The 18233-nt window shown below is 47.8% G+C and overlaps 1 pseudogene; it reads right to left on the bottom strand.

The window, feature by feature from the left end:
• Nucleotides 1–4897: 4897 nt before the first annotated feature.
• Nucleotides 4898–8200, bottom strand: LOC130129767 (delta-type opioid receptor-like; annotated as a pseudogene).
• Nucleotides 8201–18233: the final 10033 nt, after the last annotated feature.

The raw sequence follows: 18233 nt of genomic DNA, 5'->3' as shown, positions 1-18233 counted from the left end.
GTGCAATTTCTCCAGATTACCTCAACAAATTAACAGCTAGAATGCCAAAGGTCTGCAATGCTGTAATTGCTGCAAATGGAGGATTCTTTGACGAAAGCAAAGTTTGATGTAAAAAAAATCTTATTTCAAATACAAATCATTATTTCTAACCTTGTCAATGTCTTGACTCTATTTTCTATTCATTTCACAACATATGGTGGTGAATAAGTGTGACTTTTCATGGAAAACACAAAATTGTTTGGGTGATCCCAAACTTTTGAACGGTAGTGTATATATATATGTAAACTACTAATAATACACGTTAGCCCCTAGCTAACGGGTCTGACCCTTTAGCCGAGCGGTTAGTGGAGTCGCCTTGTGTTGCAGTACACTCGTATCGAATCCCGCGCCGGGCAAGAAAATAACCGGATATATATATACCCATTTTTAAAGCAGATCAAAACACAAAGCAAGTTTGTTAAAATTAATTTACCAGTTCCTGTTACGGTGTACTTGTTGCGGCAAGAGTTTTCTGCCATCGTTTGAAGAACGTTCACTGCAAACCTACAAACATCAGTGAAGTCGAAATGGACATGGAACACAATGGAAGTGTGTGTTTGTGTAACTTGATTAAATTATTTATTGACCAAAAAGAAAACACCTGCACTGTTTGTCTATTTGATGAGCAGAGTCTTCACCCTGGCTCATGTATGTTTATTCAATATAGAGTCAATATGGAGCACATTCCAAAGCAAATAGATTACAATTGCACGAGCCATGAAGTGCCAACATTGCATATTATAAAAAAGATAAATAAATCAAAAACACATTACTGGTAGCTGTACAGATAGTTATGACCACTGACATGCTATAAATACTGACACATTTCAATCAAGTCTGTGCAAAGTTACTAACTATTATGTGTTTCAAATATACAAATAAGTGTATATACACTACCGTTCAAAAGTTTGGGATCACCCAAACAATTTTGTGTTTTCCATGAAAAGTCACACTTATTCACCACCATATGTTGTGAAATGAATAGAAAATAGAGTCAAGACATTGACAAGGTTAGAAATAATGATTTGTATTTGAAATAAGATTTTTTTTACATCAAACTTTGCTTTCGTCAAAGAATCCTCCATTTGCAGCAATTATAGCATTGCAGACCTTTGGCATTCTAGCTGTTAATTTGTTGAGGTAATCTGGAGAAATTGCACCCCACGCTTCCAGAAGCAGCTCCCACAAGTTGGATTGGTTGGATGGGCACTTCTTTGAGCAGATTGAGTTTCTGGAGCATCACATTTGTGGGGTCAATTAAATGCTCAAAATGGCCAGAAAAAGAGAACTTTCATCTGAAACTCGACAGTCTATTCTTGTTCTTAGAAATGAAGGCTATTCCATGCGAGAAATTGCTAAGAAATTGAAGATTTCCTACACCGGTGTGTACTACTCCCTTCAGAGGACAGCACAAACAGGCTCTAACCAGAGTAGAAAAAGAAGTGGGAGGCCGCGTTGCACAACTGAGCAAGAAGATAAGTACATTAGAGTCTCTAGTTTGAGAAACAGAAACCTCACAGGTCCCCAACTGGCATCTTCATTAAATAGTACCTGTTAGAGCCTGTTTGTGCTGTCCTCTGAAGGGAGTAGTACACACCGGTGTAGGAAATCTTCAATTTCTTAGCAATTTCTCGCATGGAATAGCCTTCATTTCTAAGAACAAGAATAGACTGTCGAGTTACAGATGAAAGTTCTCTTTTTCTGGCCATTTTGAGCGTTTAATTGACCCCACAAATGTGATGCTCCAGAAACTCAATCTGCTCAAAGAAGTGCCCATCCAACCAATCCAACTTGTGGGAGCTGCTTCTGGAAGCGTGGGGTGCAATTTCTCCAGATTACCTCAACAAATTAACAGCTAGAATGCCAAAGGTCTGCAATGCTATAATTGCTGCAAATGGAGGATTCTTTGACGAAAGCAAAGTTTGATGTAAAAAAAATCTTATTTCAAATACAAATCATTATTTCTAACCTTGTCAATGTCTTGACTCTATTTTCTATTCATTTCACAACATATGGTGGTGAATAAGTGTGACTTTTCATGGAAAACACGAAATTGTTTGGGTGATCCCAAACTTTTGAACGGTAGTGTATATATATATATATATATATATTCTACTGTATAGCTGTCTGAATATATCCAGCCATGTGTATACGTTCATAAAAGCTGTCAACGTACATTAAGTTTTTGCACTATTCCTCTACACTAAGACTGCTGACGCTCTACTAACAGTGTGTGTCGATGCAAAAATGTATATACAACAGTAATTAATATACATTATATGCCATGAATTTAATCAACAACTTGTCATACTGGACACAACTCCAGAGTCAAAGTTGATGAAGAGCCCTCTGTCCAATTTAGATAAACATTCAAGTCCAGGATTTTCATATTAACCCGTCTCATCTATTCAAATGAAACCCCAAAACTCGTTTTTTTTGTTTTTGTTTTTTGTTTTTTGCAGTCCTATCTGTCTGCAATTAAAGCTTTTCTATCTATGCATGCTCAATAATCCAGGTAAGGAAATCACAAAAAGTTGAATCAGTCAGAACTGCCATTGAAACTCTAGTTAATGATCAGGGTAATTTGCATATGAAACCGATCGTTGGTTTCGGTCGTTATGCCTCTGTATTGTTGATCAGGGTGGGGACACCTGCAGCCAGGTGAGACTGCAGGAGTCACTTGGATGAGGGATGAGACGTTTGTGTCAGTAAACGGTGTCCGGATGAACTGATTCAGCTTTCTGTGATGAAGCTTTTCTCATGCAACGTCAAATTCTAAAGCACTAGCAAGCTTTCTCCTCCTTTGGCCGGCCAGCACAACGTAACGGCCCACAATGCACCTGGTTTGCAAGCTAGTGGTGGTTTAGAGCCATGTCCAGGTACAAGTAACAAGTAACTATAGCAACAAGTAACTATAGCAACTGTATATGGAGGCGGGCTGGCGACTGAAATAGTAATATTTTCCAGCGTCACCTATTACTTTAATAATCATTCATATATTGTACTGTCTCGTTCCAGTGAGAAAACGCAAGTATAAAGGGTATAATTCAGTTTTTGTTTAACGCTGTTTAAGATTTTCCACTAGCTCAGCTTCCCTCAGCTGATCTTCTTTCTTTCTTTTTTTTAAAAATCTGATACTCATGATGTCACCAGACACGTTCATTTACATTCAGTCAACCGGCTCAAATTATTAAGCATACAAAACTTTTTTTTTTTTGCTGACTGTTTCCTCATGCTGTCCTCAAGGCTTTTCGACGTGAAAAGTTAAACGTGATTACCGATCTCGGCCTTTAAGCTTTAAAACTCTTCGAAATACGTGTAATGAACGAGATGAAGTGCTTTCCGCAAAGCATTCTCGAGATAATTTCTCGCGGTTTGAATCTCGTGACATCCTGGACTATTTTAGGCACTTTTGGCCCTAAACACAGAAGAAGAAAGGAGGGGGGGGCGGATGAGATGAAACTGCGTAAAGGCACAAGAAAACGGCAATGAAGCAAAATAACCAAAAACACAAATGAATACATAGTGTGTGGTGTATTGGATCGAGCACTCGGTGCTCGATTGTGTTGGACTGTCACCACTACTGAGTTCTGTAATACACTGGTCGAGCCTAGTAGTGTGTGATGTCTCCGTCAGTAAAGATCAGACTTGTGCCGCATCCTCGTCTCCGTGTACTTATATATAATAGTGATTAAGTTAGTAACCCACTAATAGTAACACTACAATAGTATGCATAAGAGAAGTCACAACATAGTGTACGGAACTTGTTGAAAGCGCCGCTGAGATGATGTCTTCTTCATCTCCACCGACGTCCTCCTAACACCACGCTAATTATTCAGCACGTCCCTGAGATATTGTGTCGTCATGTCTTCTCGGTTCTTAGGAGAGCATGTTTGTGCACTAGACTCGTCCAGGCCGAAGGTTAAGTACGCCATCGTCACCCCCCCCCCCGGCATCATGAAACACAGGGGGAGTGGGACCTCCATCTGGGGTGGGGGGGGGGGCATCTTCGTATATGCACACGTGCATCGAGAGAGGACACGTGAGACACAACGTGGCCGTTGGTGGGATCCAGTTTACAGAGTCCATCAGCTGAATCAAGCAGAACTCACACGGGAAATCAAAAGACGAACTTTGCATTCTAAGAAAGCGAAGGAGAGAATGGATCTTCGGGTAATCTTATGAAGTTGATATATATATTTCCCATCCAGTGATGCCGGGGTGTTCGTGTGACGTTTGTTGCATATCAGTGGAGTATCTGGGTAAATTGTTCTGGCGTTAAGGGCGTCCGGGTCGCGTAGCGGTCTATTCCGGATCCCCTCTGGCTTGGTCGGGGGTCCGTACAGACGCAATTGGCCGTGTCTGCGGGTGGGAAGCCGGATGCGGGTATGTGTCCTGGTCGCTGCACTAGCGCCTCCTCTGGTCGGTCGGGGTGCCTGTTCAGGGGGGAGGGGGGGACTGGGGGGGAATAGCGTGATCCTCCCACGCGCTACACGTCCCCCTGGCGAAACTCCTCACTGTCAGGTGAAAAGAAGCGGCAGGCGACTCCACGTGTGTGGGAGGAGGCATGTGGTAGTCTGCGGCCCTCCCCGGGTCGCCAGAAGGGGTGGAGCAGCGACCCGGAAGAGTGGGGTAATTGGCCGGGTACAACTGGGGAGAAAATGGGGGGAAATTTTGTTCTGGGATTCGATCCCACGTAATTTTGACAACGGAGTAAGAGTCATGACACCCCGACACATACTAATTTTTGACCGGAATTGTAATGTAACACTTTTCACACCAAAATTAAGGCCAGATTGTTTCGTTTCCTTAAAATTAAAGTTACTCCGCCCGTGGCTAAGTAGAGCACTGTCAAAGTCTACATTGCTGACGTCACTTGGGTGACCCCCAGGTCATTCATGTCATCCTTCCCAGAGCGGGAAATTGAGGACAGTTCCGCCGTTAGTCATGTGGCTCTCATAGTCACGTCCGGATACCCGAGGGCAACAGGGGGTTCCCTCAGAGTGCCCCGCGCTCTGTTACTCCCTGGCCCCCTCTCCCGTTTCCGCTTGGCGGAGAGGCAGAAGTCTTTAAAGCAGCGTTTGAAGTTCTCGTCCAGGAAGGCGTAGAGCACAGGGTTGAGGCTGCTGTTGGTGTAGCCCAGCGCCACACAGAAGAAATACGCAGCCATGACGCCGGTGGTCTCGGGCACGCTCACGAGGGCCTTCACCAGGATGAAGATGTGAATGGGCGTCCAGCACACCACAAACACGGCCACCACCACCACCACCAGCCGCGTGATCCGGCGCAGGTTGCGGTCCTTCTCCCGCGAGCCGGACAGCAAGCGCACGCTCTTCAGCCTCAGGACCATCAGGGAGTAGCACATGGTGATGATGAGCACGGGCACCACAAAGGCAAAGACAAACACGCATACCTTCATCAGCGTGTCCCAGTACACATAGGGCTCAGGGAACTGCAAGGCACACTCGGTAGTGCCTGGAGAAAGGAGAGAAGGGGGGGGGGGGGAGAAGGTGAGACCGCTGATGAAACGAGCCTTTGGTTTTTAAGTGAAACGTCACTGTTCTGCTCTTGACTTCAAGAAGCTGTTGTGATCTAACTGCCTATGCATTTGAAAAGGGGAACACCCGGTTGGCGTCAGGGGTGCACTTAACGGGGAACACCTGTCTAGCTGCTTTTGTTCACGTTACGCTTTTCATAAGAGATGATGGCTGATGTGACAATGACGTACTGCCGCAACACAGCCACATCAATTACTCAGTAATCAAATTCTTGAAAATTACCTCGTTTCTGCATAAATTGCTCCTGGGAATATCTGGTCAGCAAATCGTTATAGCAAATCGAAAGGGGTGGTGGGGGGGGGGGTGTGAAGGTTCACTCACCGTTGTTGGTCTGGGTGCCCCCCAGTAACAGAGCCGGTATCCCTGCAGCCGAAGACAGGATCCAGATGCACACGTTGATCATCTTGGCCTTGATCGGAGTGCGGAGGTCCAGGGCTTTAACCGGGTGGCAGACGGCCACGTAGCGATCCACGCTCATCATGGTGAGGGTGAAGATACTGGTGAACATGTTGTAGTAGTCGATGGAGATGAAGACCTTGCACACCACCTCGCCAAAGGGCCATGTGTTCAGCAGGTAGTCTGTGCTCTGGAAAGGCATCGTGGTGGTGACCAGGGCATCAGCGAGGGCCAAGTTGAATATGTAGATGTTAGTGGCCGTCTTCATCTTTGTGTACCTGTTCAGGCCGGTCAGAACAGAGATGAGGCTGTATCTGCTACCATGGCTGCTTTATATTGCATTTAGTCAAACTTTTAAGGACACTTTTATCTTGGGTCAATTTGGCTCATTATCAATAAAACGTCCATTTTGTGCTCTTTAATCAACGCATGTGGTGTCTTTTTCTGATCTACAGCTTGTGCAGCTGAGTTGGAGGACCATACGGAAGACAAATGAGCAGTACCACTACAACGGTAACCTGTAAGGTCTGTATTTCACATGTGACATCATAGTCCACTAATGTCTCAACAGAGCCACCTACATGCACAAGTTAATAAGACAGCTTTCACTTTTCTTGGATTTTATTTGTATTTATTTAGAGGTAAAGTGAATATTTTTGGATGAGTCTGCATGTCAAAGTAAAAAAAAAAAAACACAGTCACAATGGAAATTAAAAGGCCCCCCCCTTTTTTTTCCTCCCCAATTGTATCCAGCCAATTACCCCACTCCCTAGCCGCCCCGGTCTCTGCTCCACCCCCTCTGCCGATCCCGGGAGGGCTGCAGACTACCACATGCCTCCTCCGATACATGTGGAGTCGCCAGCCGCTTCTTTTCACCTGACAGTGAGGTGTTTCGCCAGGGGGACGTAGCCCGTGGGAGGATCACGCCCCGCGCCCCGGCTGACCAGAGGAGGCGCTAGTGCAGCGACCAGGACACTTACCCACATTCGGCTTCCCGTCCGCATACACGGCCAATTGTGTCTGTAGGGACGCCCAACCAAGCCGGAGACAACACGGGGACTCGAACCGGCGACCCTCGTGTTGGTAGGCAACGGACCGCACCGCTACGCTACCCAGACGCCCCGTACATTAAATTTGATAGAGAACTGCGTTTTAAGAGACGCCTGTGTCAACGATAATAGCTTTTCTTATGTACACCTCTCACACCACGTGGCCGCGGCCCGGACACGCTGCAGCCCAATGCCGCAGGGCCGTGCGAGAGCTGCGCCGAGTTTATGACGCCCGTGGAAATATAAATACCCGGTCTGCGCGGGCACGAGAAAAGGGGCCTCTGCAAGGCGGCGGTGCCGCCGCCATCAATCTGATGGGAGTTAATTGTGTGTGGAGCCTGGAGCGCTCGCGGCGTTCGGCGTATTTCACACGACCCCCCGCCCGCCCCCCTCCCCCGCGGGTCCGTGGCTCTCACGCGCCATAAATTAAACGCCAATGAGGAGCGGGCGGGACCGATGAGCGCGATAGGCCATGACTGGTTTAAACCCTGACGAATACCCCCCTCCGTGCTCGGTGATGCGGGGAACCGTGTGATGAATGACTATAAGTTGGGAAGGATGGAGGAAATGGCGCTAAAGCGTGTCAAGAAAACTCCTGAGCACCAAAACACACACGTGCATGATGTACCCCCCCCCCCAAAAAAACACCCCTTCTCTCTCTCTGTGGAGTGCACTCCTGCAACCAGCATCCAGAGGTTATTATTGGAAAAAATCATAACAAAGACAAACGTGTAGCAAATTTATATCCCGTGCATGCTTCCTAACTTCAGTGAGGGTGGTGTCAGTGGCGATCCAGCGTGCAATAAGATATCCAGTGGAAATGCCTTGCCAAATATACCGGAAGATCAAACTTTGTGCGTGTTCTCATCTCTTCTTCTGTTCCAAGTCTCTCCCGGATGTCAAACCAACATGGCCTTACCTGACGATCACGTACATGACGAGACAGTTCCCCAGCAAGCCCACCACGAACACCAGGGAGTAGACGGCGGTGATGATGGGGATGATGGGGGACATGGTCTCCTGCTCCCAGCCGTCGCCCTGCGTCAGATTGCGACTCTCCAGATAGCCAGACAGCGAAGAAGAATTGGCCAAACAGTCTTCGGTGAGCGCCGAGAGACACTTGTCCCCTTTGAAAATTTCAACCAGACCGCTTTCCATGGTGGTACCCGCGTCCATGAGTTTTGTAAGAAAAGAAAAAAAGCGGGGGGGGGGTAAAAAAGCGTCAGAATTAGGCTTTTTTGCCCAGCGAGCGCGGTGCAACAGCCAGATATGAGGTGCTGCAAAAACAGGTGGTCTGTCAAAATGTCCGTGTCCCCCCTGAGATGGATTTGTACATCATGCACATCGCAGCCTCGTGTTATAAATGCAGCGGGCTGCAGAAATGTTTGAGGGGGAGGAGGTGGAGGAGGAGGAGGGGGGTGGAGGTGGGGGGGCGCGCAGCGTCTTAATTTCCCGCTCGCGTGGTTCCTTCCTCACCCGGCCGCTCTCCCGTCCTTAAGTGGTCGAGCGGAGAGGCGGAGAGAAAATGCGCGTTAGTTTGTTCCTCGTTGCTTTCGCCGAGGGTTCGAGCTCGTGAAACTTAGCGGACGGTGCGCTCGGGGAGGAGCGGCGGCGCGGTGCGCACTCAAGGCTGAACGTCTCCCAGCCCCCCCCCCCACTCACCCCCCCCCTCACAGACGCGTCCTCATAAAACCACAAAGTCACCACAGGATCGTCTGAGAGGTAGCCTACACAGATTCAACCCACCATCAAATCAAACTTCACATCACGTCGTTCACACGTCGGTGGATTATTCGCTTGTGACGCGTAAACACAGAACCCCCCCTCCCCCCTCGTTTGGCAAAGCTAACCAACCCCCCCCCCCATTAGCAACGAATGGGCGACAGACCTCTCCCACGTGGTCGCCGCAGCGATCCGGGTCTACGTGAAGAGCGCCTCGCGGCAGGACGCTGCTGCAGGTGTTCTGGCTGGAACAAGTCTGGAGAGTTCGGGAAGACTTCGGGGTTTTGCTGCTGGGATGACGTCACCGATAACGTTCTCCAAAGCACTTTCGGGTCTACGTTCTCTCAGACCAATGCGCTGAGTTCTGTTTGAAGATGAACTTTTGAAGCATTGGTGGGTGCATATACACAGGCCCCCTGCTCCTGGGGGCAGTAGATTGGGACCAGGGAAGTAAAGTTTGGGGTCTACTGAGAAGATGCGAGTCCCACAGCATCTACAGTATCGTCGCATCTCTGCCAAAGTCCCCCACTGGCAAACGGCTTTAAGCCTACAAAGTATGGTAAAATAATAATAATAATAATAATAATAATAATAATAATGATAATCATAGTAATAATACATTTTATTTGCAGTCTGCTTTTTTTATATAACCCAACGCACTGCAAGATACAACCCGAAGGCACACAAATATAAATATGAATTATGAATAGAATGGAAATTACTTTCATTTTTACTTTTTTTTGTTCATAGTAGCTCAAAGTTTTCAATCTTGCTGCATCTTACAGTATCCCCCCCCCCTCATCTTTGAGTCTGAACATGGGCAAGCCTACAATCATTGAAGCCTATGCTGGATCTACCATATGGGCGACCAGGGACCCCTAAGCGTAAAAGGTGGGTGACTACCTTAGGATGGCATTGTTGTGAGCCTGTTCCTAGTCAGTCACATTATTGTGCATCAGTAATAACTGGTGTGCTGACTGCTGGGGTGGTTTTCCATGAACACAAATATTGCCATAGTCTAGAGTCATACACTGCCTTGGGGTGATTTATACACCGCCTTGGGATGATTTATACACCGCCTTGGGAGGATTTAATCCATTGTTTCCTTGTCTTGTGATTTGTGAGTGAAATGGCAGTACTTGGTCTATTGAAATTTACAGGCATACCTGCTCAGCTGGACTGGTTATTCAGCCTTTGACCAGCAGGTATGTGATTATGGTCAGGCGGGTTTGACATGCCAGCTTGACTGGGGGCTCAGAATAATTAAGGTGGGGTTTAATGGCTGGGGTGTGGGGTGGGTGTGGTGTGTGCATGTGTGTGTGTGTGTGTGTGGGGGGGGGCAGTGCCCAGGGGCCCCTGGGGGTACTAATCCAGCCTTGATTTGAAGCAAAGGTTTAAGAACTGGTAGCGTACATAAAGACAAACGACAAAAGGTTTAATAATTGCCATGTTTAATTTGTCTTGCCACGGCATCCTTATTCCCTAAATCCTGTCTTTCCACCCAACACAAAAATGCATTTCTAACTGTGTAAAAATTGCTATTCCAAAAGTTGAGGTTGAAAGGACAACGGGTTCGAACTCAGCTCCGTAACTCTGGGATTAAGCAGTTTATCAGTGACCTCGGAGACGGCTCCATAACAGAGAATCAAACCATCTTCAATGAGAGCTGAGAGGCACGGTGGCCCAGTGGTTAGCGCTGTTAGCACTGCTTGTAGCACTGCTAGCACTGTTGTAGCACTGTTGTAGTATTGTTAGCACTGTTGTAGTATTGTTAGCACTGTTGTAGTAGTGTTGTAGCACTGTTAGCACTGTTGTAGCACTGTTAGCACTGCCCCCCCCCCCCCCCGGCAAGAAGGTCCTGGGTTTGGACCCAGGCCTGTCCCAGGTCCTTTCTGTGTGGACTTGCATGTTCTCCCCGTGTCTGCGTGGGTTTCTGCCTAGTGCTCCCGTTTCCTCCCACCATCAAAAAGACATACATGTTAGGGTTAATACTCCTGTCTGTGCCCTTGAGCAAGGACGATGGAAAGAAGAACTGGAGTTGGTCCCCGGGTGCTGCACTGCGGTTGCCCCACTGCTCCTATACCATAGGATGGGTTAAATGCAGAGGAGGAATTTCATTGTATGGACAAATAAAACTTGTATTATAAACTGTTAATGTCTTGCCAGTGTCGCCTGCTGCCAAAGAGCCCTAAAAGCTCCCTAGCTACAGCGACTCCAGGATTATATATGGGGTAAGGCTTTATTTGTGGCTCCCTTGTTGCCTCTTCGCAGGCGAGGGGGTCCATTTCATTTTATTGTTATTCAGCAGGGACAAGGCATAATAAATATATTGTAGCAGATATTGCTAAAAGCTCATTTTTCTGGAGTCCATGAGCACTTGTCACTGATTCCAGCAAACACAAGGAGAGAGCAAATGAAATGACCGGCCTCTTTATTTCAGGAAAAGACCCTCAACAAACTCACTTGTGACTCAAGGCGGCGAATTGCATCAGGCTAAATTCATATTGGCAGTGCAGGCCGGGGGGGGGGGGTCATCCTCCTGTTTACATAGTGCATACTTTTAATGCAATTACATTTACATTCATGAGTAAACGCCATGATATCTGAAAAGTAAATATAGGTGTGTAGGGGAAAAAGGGAGCTAGCTTGCAAATACCAGACATGAAGCCTATAATTCACATCAAGGAAACTAATCTGAGGACTAAACCTGCTCCGAACCTTACAAACAAAATGTGTAAGTTGAACCCCAGGGTCGAGTGAGGTTTCACCTCAGAGGACCCTTGCAGCAGAATATCTCTGGCTGGGTTGCTTTTTCGTGGTTGTATTGATTTCACTGGGAGACTCCGACCACGTCTATAAAGTATGGAAACACAGAAAACAATCATTTCCCTTCAGGCATTGCAAGTACGCGATGTCCTCGCTCCTATAGATTATGCGTGTTGAGGAAGAAAAACAGGATTTCACTCAATGCGCTCGCTTCGTGTTGAAATGACAAGATAATAAGGTGACTTTAAAGAAAGTGCCTTTAATCACCTTTCATTAGTTGTTGCAGGGAAATCATTTCTATACTTTTGCAGAAACCAAGAAAACACGGTGGGCCGGTTCAGACAGCCGTATCAGAAGATGATCACTCTACAAATCCTCCGCCTGGAGATTTATTTCGTCTCGCGCTTCACTAAAATGCCGGTCGCAGATTAACCGCGGTGCTTTTTGTCGTTGTACGCCGATTTCATCCCTTGTGGAATGAAGCTTACACGTGGGAGAGGTGTCCCCACAGCCATGTCTGCTTTCATGGACACCAAGAGGGAGACGCGTGTGGCCTTCCGCCTGGTTTGTCAGCGGAGCCTAGTGACCTTTTGGGTCTGCAGCCGCTCCAAATCATGTTGGTAAAGGGTTGTCAGGTTTTTGTTATCAAACCCTCGTAGTCTCTTTCGGTCCTTTTGAGAAAGACCAATCCTCCAAAACACGGGTAGGACAGAAGCCATGTTGTCAACAACACGCTTTAAAAGGAGGAAAATATCAAGGTAAACTCTTTCTGATAGTGGGATCCTCAAAATAGACTCTGTCTCTTTTTGAGGATCCCATTTTGGACAGTGATTAGAGAAGAAAGGACCTGTTTTTTCTCTCTCTCTCTCTCTCTCACTCTCTCTCCTCTCTCTCTCTCTCCTCTCTCTCTCTCTCCTCTCTCTCTCTCTCTCTCTCTTCTCTCTCTCTCTCTCTCTCTCTCTAACTCCCCACTACCAGCTAGCTATCTTACAAGAGTCAGTCACTCATTATCATTCACAATCAATGTTATTTTGCACTCATTATCATGAATGACAAATGCCAACAACTTGGGCTGATCCTCTGGGATGCTTTTTCTGCTTTACAATCATGCAGAAAAGTCTAGGTTGGAGTGCCTTGCATCAGTGTAATATCTCTCTCTCTCTCTCTCTCGTCTCTCTCTCTCTCTCTCTCTCTCTCTCTCTCTCTCTCTCTCTCTCTCTCTCTCTCTCTCTCTCTCTCTCTCTCTCTCTCTCTCTCTCTCTCTCTCTCTCTCTCTCTCTCTCTCTCTCTTCCTCTTAAAGTTTTATTGCACTCTGCCCGGGGCCAGGGGCCATCCACAAAAAAAAGACTTCTGCATCCGTCATGCTTTATAATGAGGATTTTCCCCCCGCTCATCATTTCACCTTACTGCTTCTGCGTATTCTGGGCCGGTAAAATAATACAAAATCGAAAAATCGAGAAAAAAAAAGAGATGGAATATTGCCTCATTTGTTTTGGCCATATTTCTTCCTTGATGGCCTTAGTCCTTCGGGGCTGCGCTGCCAAACAGCCTAAGAGCTTCCATTTTTATTGACAGCTCCTTCTCTTCAACAAGTCAAAGGCATCGGTCGTAAAGCTGGGGATCGAGGCCTGTGACAATTTGTCACAATCATTCGAGTTTGTGACACTTCCATTTGCATGCTGCTTTTATCTCGTCCACGTACAAATGTGAGTTTCATGAAACTATCGAGGTTCTGGCCACAGATGTCCAGATTGGGGGGGGGCAGAGTTGGAGAAAAAGTGCCTCAAAGGATAAAACTATGAAATAAACCAGTTGGAAGTTTGTTTCTGGTGAATATGGGATTTTATCTGGGTTTGTGGACTCGCTCTTAATGGCAGCACGGTGTCCCGGTGGTTAGCACTGCTGCCTCCCAGCAGAAGGTCCTGGGTTCGAACCCCAGGCTGTCCCAGGTCCTTTCTGTGTGGAGTTTGCATGTTCTCCCCGTGTCTGCCTCGGTTTCCTCCCACCATCAAAAAGACATGCATGTTAGGGTTAATACTCAAGCCTGTGCCCCTGAGCAAGGCAGTGGAAAGAAGAACTGGAGGTGGTCCCCGGGCGCTGCAGCTGTCCACTGCTGCTATACTACATGGGTTAAATGCAGAGAACAGATTCATTGGAAGAATACAATGTCTAATAAAGTGGCTTTTTTCTTTTGGATCCCCCCCTTTTTTTCTCCCCAATTGTATCCAGCCAATTACCCCACTCTTCTGAGCCGTCCCGATCTCTGCTCCACCCCCTCTGCCAGTCCGGGGAGGGCTGCAGACTGCCACATGCCTCCTCCGATACATGTGGGGTTGCCAGCCACTTCTTTTCACCTGACAGGGAGGAGCTTCACCAGGGGGACCTAGCACGTGGGAGGATCATGCTATCCACCCCAATTCACCCTTCCCCCTGAACAGGCGCCCCGTCCGACCGACCGACCAGAGGTGGCGCGAGTTCGGTGACCAGGACACAAACCCACATCCGGCTTCCCACCCGCAGACATGGCCAGTTGTGTCCGTAGGGACGCCCGACCAAGCCGGGGGTAACACGGGGATCTGAACCACCGATCCCCGTGTTGGTAGGCAATGGAATAAAGCACCATGCCACCCACATTCCCCCTTCTTCTTCTTCTTCTTCTTCTAATAGTGAGTTGGCAATAATATACATCAACACAGTAAAGTAGACATTACGAGGCAAAGCCATCAGTGGGACAAATCCTACCTGGCAAGAAGTGATATTCCTCACTCTGAGCTATGGACAAAGATATACACACCCAGGGCAGCATATTAGAACTAGTGAAAGCTTTATTTGGCTATCAAACATGTACAGGTGTGTGATCTGTTGAGACCCAATATGTGGGGGGTGTCCGGGTAGCGTAGCGGTCTATTCTGTTGCCTACCAACATGGGGATCACCAGTTCGAATCCCCGTGTCACCTCCGGCTTGGTTGGGTGTCCCTATGCAGACACAACTGGCCGCGTCTGCGGGTGGGAAGCCGGATGTCAGTATGTGTCCTGGTCGCACACTAGCGCCTCCTCTGGTCGGTTGGGGGCGCCTGTTCGGGGGGAACTGGGGGGAAATAGCGTGATCCTCCCACACGCTACATCCTCCTGGCGAAACTCCTCACTGTCAGGTGAAAAGAAGCAGCTGGCGACTCCACATGTATCGGAGGAGGCGTGTGGTAGTCTGCAGCCCTCCCCGGACCAGCAGAGGGGGTGGAGCAGCAATAGGGACTGCTTGGAAGAGTGGGGTAATTGGATGGATACAATAGGGGAAGAAAAGGGGGAAAAATCCCCCCCCCCCAAAAAAAAAATCCAATATGTGATCCACTATGTCATGATACATCCTACGCGTCTCTTTTGAGGGTCCTACTTTGGTCAAATCGACCGTCTCACCTCACCTGCTTGATGGGGGTGTGATGCGGTTCACCTTGAACAGAAAGAGAGTGGCCGAGGCCGGGTGAGCCCACTGCAGCCAGCAGGGTGCAGGGTTTGATCTACGGCCCCCCCGGGAAACAGCTGATCATAGCCAAAGATGCTGACTGGGCACTACGGCAGCTTTCTACATTTACCATCTGCAGCCAAGCAAGAGGGCAGCACTCACAAGGCCCACTACATCACACAGCGGAGGGGGAAAAGTTGGGGTGATCGAGGGGACTGGCGCTCACAAAGTTAGGGCGGGACAGGGGGAAGAGATGAAAGACGTGGAGCGAGACAGAAAGTAAATAGGTAAGTGAATGATGGGGACCCCCTGCCCGCAGCAGTGCATCCGGTGTGGTTTGAGGATGCAGAGAGAAAGCGGGGGAGGCCAGCCATCATTTTCTCTCTCTGCAAAAGTTCTTCTTTATTGTTCTCAACTGGGCCCGCTGTCCTTTTCATTTCATTTCTTCCATCTTCTGAACGCGACATATATACAGGTAAACGGACCTCATGGGCATTTTCTATTTCATTTTGTGTTTTTGGCCCCTGGCCAAGCGAATCAGTTATTCATGCTCTATCTGCCCTTTAAATGCCCACCGGGGTGCAAATACATTACTCAAAGAAAACATCAAGTGCCCGGACAGAAATGGGAAAATCAAATACGGTGATAAACTTGAGCCGTCAACCTCAATGCTCAAAGGCTACAGGAGACAGTGATGAATGCACGGTTCACCGCCTGTTTTCAGCATCTGACATTAAGCCAAAGCAGTGGTCTCCGACAAATAAGTCACGGAGAATAATTGCAGGTTTTCCTTCCAACAAAGCACAGCATCAGCCGATAACACCAATTAGTGCCCCGCTTCCTGTGTGCGGGCGTGATAACTGGGTGATTATTGCTGCAAATGCAAAAAAAGAAAAGAAAAAAGGCCGCAGTTTGTGAGTACAGTGCACAACGTTGTTTTTATTCATAATATTGACTTGTACTGGGAGTGCTGCTCTCTGTATAGAAGAAACAACCGTCCCCTGAATGCGCTAGGTGGTCGCATGCTTGCTGGGAACTTGCTGCATGCTGTTTCGTCCTCCACGCGGGACTGACTATTTACATCACACACGTGCCTTCCTGAGCGGCACAGTGGTGCAGCGGTTAGCGCGGTCGCCTCACAGCATGAAGGTCCTGGGTTCGAGCCCCGGGGTAGTCCAACCTTGGGGGTCGTCCCGGGTCGTCCTCTGTGTGGAGTTTGCATGGTGTCTGCGTGGGTTTCCCCTGGGTGCTCCAGTTTCCTCCCACAGTCCAAAGACATGTGGGTCAGGTGAATCAGCCGTACTAAATTGTCCCTAGGTGTGAATGAGTCGGCCCTGTGATGGACTAGCGGCCTGTCCAGGGTGTCTCCCCACCTGCTGCCCAGTGACTGCTGGGATAGGCTCCAGCATCCCCGAGAGCAGGATGAGCGGTTTGGATGGATGGATGGATATTGCTGCAAATGCAGTCAAATATCAGGCTTTGGTGCATTATGCTAACTGGCACAGACCCGACTGGTTACTTTGGCAAGGCTGAGTCGTTGGAAGGACACCCTGAGAGAAGAGCTCTGGTGCACACCATGCATGCTTTTATACACCGCACATAAATGTCAAGCATGTCCACTATGGCCCATTATGTCACGTGTGTCTTGTGAGCATCCCGTTTTAGTCAAATTCACTCTGTGCAAACTTACCTGCTTGATAAAACTGATTCTGACTCTAACTAATAAGCATGTTTCTAATCATATATTCTTTTTTTTTTAGGTTTGCAAAAGCACGGTTAAGACGAATCATAAACCATTTTCTTGCGAGTCAATATATTGACGAGATGAGTGACACAAATGTGTTTTTTCCGTTGCCAAAACGAGCCACTCCTTATTCTTCTTGCCCCCTAACCGATGTCGGCACGACACCCCTCCTGCTCCAAGAATTAGAGTGAACACGCAGTTGCACACTTTCAGTCTAATATTTCATACGCCACACCTCAATAACAGCGTGGCGATACTCCACCGTGATGTGATTCTTGCACAACCAGGCGGGCTTCTTGTATTACTGCTCTTGGCTGAAGGCCCGGTTCAGCCTCACCACACTTGAGCGCCACCGTGCAAACATGTCCTTGTTTGTTCCAGAAAAATGTGTCACATAAATGCACACACACGCGTGCCCACACAGTGCCTCATTTATTCTGGCATGTATAATTTCAATCAATTTCCCAGCAATACCCCTGCAATGTAAGATCACGGTGTAAGCCCGTCTTGTGTCTCCGTCATGTTCTGCTGAAGCCTTACTGTGTAGCTGTGGTCATGGGACCATCAGTTTTGTGATCGATGGATGGTAAATGATAAATGGATTGCAGTCATATAGCGCTTTTCTGGCTGCAGCAGCAACTCAAAGCGCTGTACAGTCAATGAATTTCTCACATTCGCCCATGCACACACACACACACACACACACACACGTACACCGACGGCGGTGTCGTAAGGTACCAACCAGCTCACCGGGACCAGTGAGGGGTTCGGTGTCTTGCTCAAGGACACCTTGACAGTTTTTTCCCAAGGAAGAGCCGAGGGGTTGAACTGGCAAGCCTCCAGGTACCAGACGACCTGCTCCACCTCCTCTGGGCCACGGGTTGTGATTTAATGACCGATGGGTGTGAATTAATGACGAGTGAGAGCTGTCGATAAGGATGATCAATAGAGACGTTGCAGCATATCTCAGCAGCTTCACTGACAGGTTTCTATGTGAGATACAGAACTGTCAAACTTGGGTGCTGCACACACACACACACACACACACACACACACACACACACACACACACACACACACACACACACACACATGCCAGTGAACCATTATTAGAATTTGTTAGCCTCAACACTATATCTGACATGGCGCCCGCTGTGGTACAGCCAGTAATATTATCTGCTCATACAGGCGATAATCCACAAGAAATACACACATTGCAGTTTAAATATCCACTGTTTTGTTTATGACCCCAGTAAATATTTGCACAGGTCAACTGGCATACATTATGATGTAATGCAACTCGTCAGTAAAATATACTGTGAAATAACAGACACTCACCACACGCGTCAGTAGGTACACACACACCTGATCCCCGCTCGCCGTTCAGCAGGCACACCAGATTGACAGGAAGCAGGGATCAGGCGTGTGTGTGTGTGTGTGTGTCTGTCTGTATTTTTGAGGCTTTGATGAAAAAAGGTAAAGAAGCAGAACAGGTGG

The sequence above is a fragment of the Lampris incognitus genome, chromosome 19 (assembly GCF_029633865.1).
Source record: "Lampris incognitus isolate fLamInc1 chromosome 19, fLamInc1.hap2, whole genome shotgun sequence".
NCBI classification, from domain to species: Eukaryota; Metazoa; Chordata; class Actinopteri; order Lampriformes; family Lampridae; genus Lampris; species Lampris incognitus.
The sequence above is the reverse complement of the archived record's forward strand: the minus strand, read 5'-3'. Positions and strand labels throughout refer to the sequence as shown.